Consider the following 12,287-nt stretch of genomic DNA (forward strand, 5'->3'; position numbering starts at 1 on the left):
AGTAAAACTGATTTTTCATGCTTAACTTGTAAATCTCTTAGTAAAAATAAAATCCAAGTAATTTCACAAGTAGTGCTTGCCATTGATCTATATTCAGTCTTAGCTAAAGATCTTGATACCACTGATTGCTTCTTTGATCTCCAAGAAATCAAAGCATTTCCAAGAAAAACACAATATCCAGTAAGAGACTTCCTTGTATCTGGGCATCCAACCCAATCAGCATCACAATATGCCTTCAATTATAAATCTGAACTACTAGGAAATAAAATTCCTTGCCTAGGTGTCCCCTTGATGTATTGCAGAATTCTTGTTGCAGCTTGCATATGAGGAACTCTTGGTTTGGCCAAAAACTGACTCATCCTGTTCACAGCATATGTAATATCTGGTCTGCTAAGTGTTAAATACATCAATTTTCCTATAAGCCTTCTATACTTGCTTGAATCTGATAGAAGTTCACCATTGTCCTTTGACAATTTTAATTGTTGTTCCATTGGAGACTTAGCAGGTTTACAACCCATCATTCCTGTCTCCTTTAAAATTTCTAAAGCAAACTTTCTTTGATTTAAGCTTATTCCCTTTCTTCCTCTAGCAATTTCAAGTCCTAAGAAGAACTTAAGTGATCCAAGATCTTTAATTCCAAATTTAGCATCCATAACTGTCTTTAAATTTGCTACACAAATGGGATCATTTCCTGTTATGATCACGTCATCCACATAAACCAATAAAGCTGTGAATGAGGAACCTTTGGCATGAACAAAAAGAGAATTATCAGCAGTCGATTGAATAAAACCAAGTTGCTGAATAACAGATGACAGTTTCGTATACCATTGTCTTGAAGCTTGTCTCATACCATAAAGAGATTTAAGCAACCTGCAGACAACAGTATTAGATGATTGTGAAGAAGAAGCAGCAATTGAAGGCCCCCCCTTACTGTGAAAACCAGGAGGCAATGACATATATACCTCTTCATGTAAATCCCCATGTAAAAAAGCATTGTTAATATCTAATTGGCGAAGAGGCCAACACCTGGCAGCTGCTAAAGCAAGAAGTACTCGAATAGTTACTGTCTTAGCAACTAGAGAAAATGTTTCAAAAAAATCAATGCCTTCCTGTTGTGTATACCCTTTAGCCACAAGTCTAGCCTTGTACCTTTCCACTATCCCATCAGAATTCAATTTAATCTTAGATACCCACTTACACCCAATAGGAGTTTTTCCAGGAGGTAATGTGGTAAGTTCCCAAGTTTGATTCTGTTCAAGAGCTTGAATTTCTTTGTCCATTACTAATCTCCATAAAGGATTTTTAACAGCTTGAAAGAAAAATTGTGGCTCTTGAGGTAAAGAATTAACTGCCAGTAGATATGAATGATAGGAAGATTCTAAATGGGAATAAGTGAGTCCATCAGCCACATCATAAGCTGCTCCAGAAACATGAGTTGCAGCACAAGCATAATCCTGTAAATATGTTGGTTTAATAGATTGTCGAGATGATCTTCTCATAGGTGCTGATGGTGATTCATGAGCTGGTGTAGAAACAGGTATTGAAGTGATAGGAATAGAAACTGTAGGCATATGCAAAGAAGGAACTGCAGTAGATACTTCAGAATCCTGAACTGATGCAGAATTAGGAGTAGAATTTGAACAATTAATAGACTCATCTTGGATAGGAATAGGAGTGACAAAAAATTCATTTCCTGAGCTGGAAGATGCAAGATTATTAATTTTAGTAACTGAATCAAAAGGATCTGAAATTGAAGCTTTACCTTCAATGTAAGGAAATATGTTTTCATGAAAAACACATCTCTGGATATGAAAATTGAATTTGTGGACAAGTCTAAGACTTTGTAACCTTTTATGCCAAAAGGATAGCCTAGAAAGATACATCTCCTTGCTCTTGCTGCAAATTTAGATCTGTTATGTGCTAATGTAGAAGCATAACAAAGACAACCAAAAATTCTTAGATGATCATAAGAAGGAGGACTGCCATAAAGAACCTCATAAGGAGTTTTATGTGATAAAGGTGTACTGGGAATCCTATTGATCAGATATACAACAGTTAAAACACAATGCCCCCAAAGATGTAAAGGTAAATGTGAATGGAACATAAGTGACCTAGCTACATTTAAGATATGTTGATGTTTCCTTTCTACAATTGCATTTTGTTGAGGAGTCTCAACACAGCTTAAATGATGCAAAATGCCTCTTTTAGCAAAAAAAAATCACTCATAATAAATTCAGTTCCATTATCAGTTCGAATTATCTTCACTCTTCTAGAAAATTGAGTTTCAACCATGGTACAAAATTGTTCTAATATGGATTGAGTTTGTGATTTGTGTTTTAATAAGTAAACCCATGTACATCTAGAATAATCATCCACTATAGTGAGGAAATATTTGCAAGAATCAATAGTAGATACAGAAAATGGACCCCACAAATCACAATGAATCAAGTCAAAACAATTCTGGGAAGTATGTAAACTTTTTATTGAAAGGCAATCATTTTTGTTTGGCAAGAGGACAAACATCACAAAAAAAATCTTCACTTGAATCACAAATCTATACATTATTTGACTTGAGTAAAGACAACTTGGTATTGGAAGGATGTCCCAACCTCAAATGCCATATATGTGGCTGAGTTTTATTAACAGAGGAAACTGATGAAATAAAAGAAGAAACAAAATTGCTATCTTCCAGCAGGTATAGGCCATTGCACTCTTTACCCTAACCAAGTGTGTTCCAATGAGCAAGGTCCTGGATGAAACACAAATTACCAAAGAACATAAGGCAACAAGAATCAGATTTGGTAAGTTTGCTAACTGATATAAGATTGAAATTAAAAGATGGAACACAAAGAACATCATATAAGATGAGATTTTCATTGATTTTGACATTTCCAATATGTGTGACTAAAGCTAATTCACCATTTGGCAAATTTACATGAGTATTTATTGTGGCTATTACAGTGGTGAAACAAGACACAAAATGTACCATATGATCAGTAGCTCCTGTGTCTATGACCCAATCAGTGGTCTTGAAACAAGTTGGATTAACTAGTTTGGCTAAAAAAATGGAATGTGTTAAATTTGGATTTAAGATGGGATTAGAAACAACACTTGACATAGTTTCAAGGTAATTATTAGCTTGAGAATGTGGTTTATTAGCTGTCACACCAGCAACAGAAAGATCATTAGCAGATGAACACACATCAACAGCTCCAGAAACCAAATTTTGCAGTCCATTACCAGTACTTATATTGGCTGCATGATAATTCTTACCAGAATTATTTCCAGTATTAAGAAAAGTTAGCAATTGCTCACATTGTACTTTAGAAATAGGACATTGAATTGACACATTTTCAGTTGCTGCTCCTGGGCTGCAAGTAACTTGATTAACACTTGGTCTTCCTTTTGATTTATATCCCGGTGGATAACCATGTAACTTGTAACATTTATCAATTGTATGTCCAAGCATGTTGCAGTGAGTGCATAACAATCTCTCCCTTTTGTTATTTCCTTTATTCCAAGAATTTCCAGAATTACTTCCCTTTGAATTGGCATACATTGCTACTGAATCTGACTTGGCAATGTAATATCCTCCATGTTTTACATTCTTGTGAGACTCTTCTTGAAGAACCAGAGCATAAATCTTGCTAATTGAAGGAAAAGGCTCCTGCATCAGAATTTGAGTTCTTATAGTCTCAAAATTCTCATTCAAACCCATCAAAAATCTCATAGCATAAGTCTTGTCATGAGAAGCATTTAAGGTTTTGATTGCTCCACAAGTACACTGTGGTAATGGCTCCTGATTCAGCAATTGATCCCATAATTTCTTGAATCTTGTGAAGTATTCTGTAATCGTCATCTGGTTTTGTGATATATTAGAGATCTTTTTCTGAAGATTGTAGAGTTTGGGACCACTACCTTGTGAGAAAAGTTTCTGCAATTCAAGCCACATTTCTCTGGCAGTTTGACAATACATCATGCTGCTAGATACATCAACGTGCATGGAATTTATCATCCATGAAATCACCATCATGTTATAGCTTAACCAATCTTCATAGAAGGGAGATTCTGAATCTGGCTCAACAATTTTTCCATTAATGAAGCCTATCTTCTTCTTAGGAGTGAGAGCTAAGATCATAGCCCTGGACCAAGAATGATAATTCTTCATTCCAAGCAATGGTTGTGTAACCAAGATGTTGCTTGGATTTTCATTCGAATTGAGAAATTATGGATTTGTAAGATTTGAATAATTGGTTTCAACATTTGGATTACTCGATTCAGGAGATGCCATGAATGACCTTCGAGAATTCAATTGAAGAAAACAATTGGAAATAAGGAGGAAGAAGAAAAATCAAGAAATGGAAGAGCTTTTCAGCTAGCAGTGCTCTAATACCATATAAAGAAACTAAACATCTATCAAGAACCTGAACATCTTTTTTTAGATTATCAAGATGAAGTTACAATCTGTAATTAATTTTACATATGCCCAGCCAGCTTTATATACAAGTGCTGGCTAACGAAAAGAGAAAAACAAATAAAACAATTTCTTGTTAAAAAAAAAAACTGTTACAGATATTTTATTAAAGCTACAAGTGGTTATAAAAAATATATCACAGGCAGCAGATCTTCTTCTTCCATGCTTTGTTCTTGAATCACTGTTTTTCTTTTTACTAAGCTTAACACCCCAGCATTACTGATTGGCTCACTAAGTTTAACATGGTTGGAGTCCACATGAAGATAGTTAAGGTTCAAAGAGGTGCACTTTGGTTATGGGGGCTATTTGGAGGTAGTTGAGGCACTAGGAGGTGCACCTTGGTCATAGGATCCACGTGAAATTATCAAGAATGGTCAAAAGCTGGGAACAAGGGAAGATGCCCATTGATGTTTGAACGGTATGGTGAGAAGTAGTGGGGTGCTGTCCATGGACTGGCTGGTATCATGCATGTTTTGAGGGACATGGAATTGAAGCCACATGTGGTTGAGGACGTCAAGGGCAGTCTTAGATGCATGATAGCAAACCGATTCCCTAGTGGAAATTTCCCCACGAGTGAAGATGATAAAAGGGACGTTCTTGTGCATTGGCGTCATGGGAGTAGTACTTACACTAGTCAAAGCAGCTGAGGTAAAATTATTATGGTCACCAACTTTATTGCAAAAATGTTTTTTCAGTCGATTGGAATCCCTTGATATTTTGGGGCTGCCAGCATGGCTTTATTCCCTTCAATCTTTGCCGACTCATAAATTCTTCGGAGGAATCAGAGGTCATTTGGTTCTTTTAGCCTTCATTGATTTTGATGGTCACTGACTATGGCTTAACAAATTAATCATATGTCATGAGTCATTTGGATACTTCCCCATAATGCCACAAAAGTCAGTTCTAGAGGGGAAAAGGTTGTAGGTGAATATACTTTCTATTTGTATAGAGAAGCTGATATTTCCGCTTTTTTTTTCTTCCTCAATGAAGAAGAAGCAGCATTGGAAGGGAGCATAATCAGTAAATACTTTAGTTTTGAAAGGGAGGAAATATTGCAGGTATATGACAAGCCAAATGAGGCCATATTTTTTAATCTTTGTTATGTTTCTCTTTTATGTAAGGTTTGAAACATTGAGACAGAATAAGTCTTATTTTTGTTTTTTATGTAAGGTTTGAATTCCTGAAATAAATTAAGTAAAAAGTGGAATACTGGAATGAAATAAAAATTGCCCAACTTTTGTTTTGTAATATTCTTTGGTATCAAACATTCCTATGAACCAAATATAAATTCGGGTACTAGAGTGTCCATCATGCTGTAAAGGCATGGCCGAATGCCTTCTCACATGATGCTAGCATCCCTCTTTAACAGAATGATGAGCCCCAGCAGGAAGTATTCAGGCCCAGCAGGGTCAACCTCATGATGGAGTGGGCCAAACCTCTTTGACACACTCGGTTGGGTAAAAATAAAAGGAAGGTTGAAAAAAAAACAAAAGACGAAAGGAGATATTTTCTTTTTCACTTCCATTTGTTTTGGTAAGGATTGATTTCAAAATCCATCACTCCAAAAAAGTAGCAGAAAAATGTGCGGAAACAAAAGCAAGAATTTTATCTTTTCCTTCTTTTTCTCTTGCACCTTTTTCCACTTCTCTGTGTTGGTTGGGTTTTCCTCCTAAGTGAAGATGGCCCAAACTTGCCCAATATGAGCCTATATGTGGAGAGATCCATTTGGGAGAGTAGAGTTAAACCCTATCTTTTGCTGTTACAAAGTGTGGAGAACAATCTAAAATTAAGAAAGAAAAAGAAGAGAGAGTGGTGGCTGCCACATAGAGAGAAAGTTGTCCAGTCTTGATCAACTATAATGATCAATGAGCATTTGTGGTCCGATTGAGTTTAAAATTTACAGAGATGTTCATGACACGTGAATCTTCATTGTGAATGGTGGAGATCGGATTCTGAGCATTTGGTGTCAGTTTTCAGCCCATGAACAGTAGCCTCGATTTTTTATCACCACAGAGAGAGAGAGAGAGAGAGAGAGAGAGAGAGAGAGAGAGAGAGAGAGAGAGAGAGAGAGAGAGCAATCCAGTCTTGATCAACTACACCGATCAATAAGCATTTGTGGTTCGATTGAGCTGAAATTTTATAGGGATGTTCATGACACGTGAATCTTCATTGTGAACGGTGGAGATTGGATTTTTAACATTCTTTTGTTATTTTTTCAGCCCGTGAATAGCAGCCTCTGTTTTGGTGTGATGTTTTTTAAATTCTTGTAGAAGTTTGATTTATGCCAAGGAATTCTATTTCTTGAAGATAGTTGCTGATTGTATGCCTCTAGTTGAAACTAGAGAAGACTCATGTATTTCTGTAATTGTTGATAATGGAATTGTTTGAGTGGACTACGGTCCCATGGTTTTTCCTTCTCACACCGAGAACTTTTTCCACGTAAAAATAGTGTCTTGTGCTTGTGGTGTTTGGATATACATATATATATATATATATATATATATATTTTCTACATATATATTGCTCTTTTTTATAGTTTTCTACAGATTCACACAAAGAGGGAGTTTGAGTATTTTTGTTTCTCCCTACAAAGCGGTATCAGAGTAAGGTTTGATCGAGCGCTCTTAAGTGGTTATTATTCTGTTAAATATCTTGTGTTGAATTATGAAGGCTGATCTAAGTAGAATGGTGTCTTTGAATGGTTCAAATTATCATACATGGAAAGGAAAAATGGAAGACCTACTTTATGTGAAACAATTTCATTTACCTGTGTTTGTTCTGAGAAGCCAGAAAATAAATTTGATGAAAAATGGACTTTGTTGCACAGAAAAGTTTGTGGCGATATCTTAGGCTGTGGGTAGATGATAATGTTTTGAATCATATTGATATTGTGACACATGCATGCACACTTTGGCAAAAACTTGAGGCGTTGTATGCTCACAAGATTGAAAATAATAAAATGTTTCTGACGAAGGAGTTGATGTATTTGAGATACCAAGATGGAACTCCCTTAAGAGATCACTTGAACACTTTCAAAGGAATTGTTAATCAACTAGCTATGATGGGTATTAAGTTTGATGATGAGGTTCTGGGTTTGTGTTTACTTGGTACATTGTCGAACTCTTGGGAGACATTTAGAATGTCATTATTTAAATCAGCTCCAAATGGTGTAATCAATATGGATATGACTAAAAGCAGTGTATTGAATGAAGAGATAAGAATAAAATCACAGGGATCCTCTTCATAGTAAAAAGTTTTGGTAACAGAAAAAAAGGCGAGGAGTAAGAGCAAAGCTACGAAGAATAGAGATAAAAGAAAAAACAAGTCTAACATGTTTTCTAATGTTAAGTGTCTTCATTGCGGCCCACATAAGGAAATATTGCAGATAGTTGAAGAAAGAGAACAAAGAGAAAGGGAAGGATACGAAGAATGGTGATGGCAAGAATGATGATCGAGTTACCATCACTACTTCCGGAGGCTTCTTCGCTGTTTATAATGATGATGCCATTAATTTTGCATGCCATGAGACCAACTGAGTGATTGATAGTGGTGCCTCAACTCATGTTACATTTTTACGTGATTTCTTTACGTACTATAAAGCAGGTGACTTTGGGACAGTGAAGATGGGCAATGGTGGCTTGGCCAAAATTGTTGGTATTGGAGATGTGTGCTTGGAGATGAGTAATGGCATGAAGTTAGTTCTTAGAAATGTGAAGCATATTCCTGACATCCGTTTGAACTTAATTTATGTAGGTAAACTTGATGATGATGGGTACTGCAACACCTTTTGCAATAGTTAGTGGAAGCTCACTATAGGTGCTATGGTTGTTGCTCGAGTACATAAGTTTTCAACTTTGTACATGGTGCAGGAAAAACTCTCCCAAAACATTATTAATGCAATGGATGATGAGATTTCAATAGAGTTATGGCATAAGAGACTCGCCCACATGAGTGAGAAAGGCTTGGCAATATTGTCCAAGAAGAATCTTTTATTTGGGATGAATAGTGCACCTTTGAAAAAGTGCACACATTGTGTGGCAAGGAAGCAAAATAGGGTCTCCTTCAAGAGTTCCCCTTCCACAAGAAAGTTAGGTATACTTGATCTTGTACATTCAGATGTGCGTGAGCCTATAAAGACTAGAACACTTGGTGGCTGCCTTTACTTTGTGACCTTCATAGATGATCATTCAAGAAAGTTATGGGTATATACCTTGAAAATAAAAGATCAGGTATTGGATGTGTTTAAGCAGTTTTAGGCTTCAATTAAGAGACAAACGTGCATCAGAACATATAATAGGGGAGAGTATTTGGGTCCTTTTGATGAATATTGCAAGCAACAAGGTATTTGGCATCAAAGGACACCTCTGAAGACTCCTAAGTTGAATGGTTTAACTGAAAGGATGAACATAGCACTAGTTGAAAAAGTAAGGTGTTTGCTTTCATAATAATAATTGCCAAACTCCTTTTGGGGGGAGGCTTTGAGTACATCAGTACATGTTCTTATCTCACACCATGTGTTCCTCTTCAGTTTGATGTACCAAACATGGTTTGGACTGGCAAAGATATTTATTATGATCATTTGCGTGTTTTTGGATGTAATACATTTGTGCATATTCCCAAAGATGAGAGTTATAAGCTAGATGTGAAGACTCGACAATGTATCTTCCTAGGCTATGGCCTAGATAAGTTTGGCTACAGGTTGTATGATCTAGTTGAGAAGAAACTTGTGAGAAGCCGAGATGTTGTGTTTATGGAAGATCAAATCATACATGATATTGAGAAGACTGAAAAAGTAGTGCCTTAATACAGTGATGGTTTCATTGACTTGGATCTGGCTCCTTTAACAGAGTTGCCAGCACAAGTTGAACATGATGCTCACAATGACAAGCAAGGTCCAAGTGATACTGATGTTCCCTTACAGGATGAGACTTATGATCAGGTGCCAATACCATCAGATGTTCCACTCGAGAGGTCTACCAAAGACCGACATCCTTCCACTCGGTATTTTGTAGTTGAGTTCGTGTTACTAACTAACGGGGGAGAGCCCAAGTGTTATGTAGAAGCCATGGAAGATGAACATAAGTCAAAGTGGGTTGATGTTATGTAGGATGAGATGTGGTCATTGCACGAAAATCACACTTTTGAGTTGATGAATTTTCCCAAGGGCAAGAGAGCTTTGACAAACAGGTGGATTTACAAGGTGAAACGACAAGAACACACTTCACAACCACGATACAAAACTAGACTGGTTGTCAAGGGATTCATATAGAGAAAAAGTATTGACTTCGATGAGATTTTTTCCCTTTTTGTGAAGATGTCATCCATTCGTGTGGTTCTTGCTTTAACCGCTAGCCTAGACTTAGAGATTGAACAGATGGATATATATATATATATATGAAAATTGTCTTCCTACATAATGATTTAGGGGAGGAGATATATATGGAACAACGAGAGGGTTTCAGGGTGAAAGGAAAAGAGGACTATGTGTGTTGGCTTAAGAAAAGTCTTTATGGTTTGAAGCAGATACTCAAACAATGGTATAAGAAGTTTGAGTCTGTTATGGATGAGCAAGGCTACAGGAAGACTACTTCTGACCATTTTTTTTTTTTTTTGGTGCAAAACTTTTCTGATGGCGATTTTATTATTCTATTGCTTTACGTTGATGATATGTTGATCGTTGGCATGAATTCTTCTAGAATGGACAAGTTGAAGAGGCAGTGAAGTCAGACATTTGCAATAAGGACTTGGGGCTAGCAAAGCAGATTCTTGGGGTTTGCATTCATAGATGCAAAAAAGAGAAGAAGCTTGTTTATATCACAAGTGCAATACATTGAGAAAGTGCTCAAGAGGTTCAACATAAGCAAGACTAAAGTGGTTAACTCTCCTCTTGCTACACACTTTAAGTTGAGCACAAAGCAAAGCCCTTCAACAGATGAAGAGAAGGAAGATGTTAAAATTGGTGTATTCCCAAGAAGGAGGGTGAATTGGAATTTTTAAACTTTTCTCCTAGATAAAACTAGATGTTAGCAAGATATTACAACCTAGGGTCTTTCTAAGCAATCTCTAATGCGCTGATTAATATAATATATGAAAATTTAAATTATGCGCATCATTCACACCAAAATATATACATGCGGTAAACATAAAGTGCGGAAATATAAATAAAATCACGATATGTTATCAGGGTTTGGCCAATTGTGCCTACGTCCCCGCCTTTAGCTCGCAAGCCGGAGGATTCCACTAATAGCTCATTTAACGGATGGAGCGGCACCAATTACAACCAGGTCAATTACCATAGGGCTAACCTCAACCTTTACAACTAGGTCAATTCAAGGGGTTGACTTTAACCAACACGCCTTAATAGGATGGCGCACCTAACTTTCCTAACCGGGTCTAAGCTAATCTAGGACTATTTCACAGAGATAGTCTCCCTCTTCAGGCCTATACCTGGAATACAACAATTTTGCTCAATCAATAAAATGTTATAGTGATTATGCTTTCAAGTAAAACAGATGCGTACCTATATACGCTCAGTCACATACACCACAAGTGATTTAATATGTAAGCTCAGTGTGGTCTAATATTTCAACTCTCAAATATATTTACTATCTATGTAATGAGTGTGTGAGAGTGCAAATCTATATGGTCTTTGTATCACAAGATGTATTCAATCTAAGTGCTCAAATAAAGATATCAGCTAAACAACATATATATATTTCAATCAGCAGATTTTCTCAATCGTATGATGCTCAAGTACTGTATATGTTTGGTTTGCAAAGGATATTTAATCTTTGTATTCAACAAAAAGATATGTAAGTCAATGAATATTACAACAAAGATCACTATCACAAACACAAATATCTTTTCAAAATATGTCAATATAAATTACACAAGATATTTGAGAATGTTTTTGAAAATGTTTTTGCAACCCAAAAACAAATACAAGATTTCTAAGATATTGCAACATGAATGCAATACTCAGAAGCTAAATGTAAGTCTTCTTAGGATAGACTTATTAGCACAGCCCCCTAAGGACGCTTAAGTTTAGCTCTCAAGAAAATTGTTTCAATCAAACAAATAAGGAGAACAAACCTTTAAGAATAATCACTCAATCAACTTACAAAATACTTTTGGCAATAAGAGAATGTAAGTATGAGTAGTTGGGGCTTAGAAATGAGGATTATAGATTTTAGGAATTTCAAAGAATCTCTCCTAATCAAAATGGCTAATCCCCCTTAATCTTTGCAAATGATGGGCTATTTATAAAAGTTGGAAGAATTTTAGTCGTTAGGACATGTAGGGTATTATTAATTTTTTTAAAAATCATTTTAACCCTAATTAACCTCGTTTAAAATAGTTAACCATGGTAAAAATTCGGACCAACCCGCGAGCACTGGTCGATTAGGACGGATTCGGTCGACCGAGCCAAAAATGAACTACAGGTTCAATCGACCGGACAAGTATGTCCGAGGCGATTTTTCCAAATTAGCGCAATTTGGTCAACCAAGAATATTTGAATTGGATAGTTCGATCGACCATAGCGTTGGGACATCTCCCGAGGACCCTCGGTCGACCAAATCGTTGAAGTATATTTTAGGCTCGGTCAACCACATGGTCAAAAAGTTGACTCCTAAGAGGTTCGATCGACTAGGGCCAAATGACCTTTCATGGCACGGTCGACCGGGCTGTTGAACCGGCTGACCCAGACCGGGTTCAGTCGACTGGTGCCAAAATGAACTACATAGGTTGGTTGACTGGGCTGTGGTCAACTTGTTGACCTGGACCAAGTTTGGTCGACCGAGGGAAAAATACA

The sequence above is a fragment of the Malania oleifera genome, chromosome 2 (assembly GCF_029873635.1).
Source record: "Malania oleifera isolate guangnan ecotype guangnan chromosome 2, ASM2987363v1, whole genome shotgun sequence".
Classification (NCBI taxonomy): Eukaryota; Viridiplantae; Streptophyta; class Magnoliopsida; order Santalales; family Ximeniaceae; genus Malania; species Malania oleifera.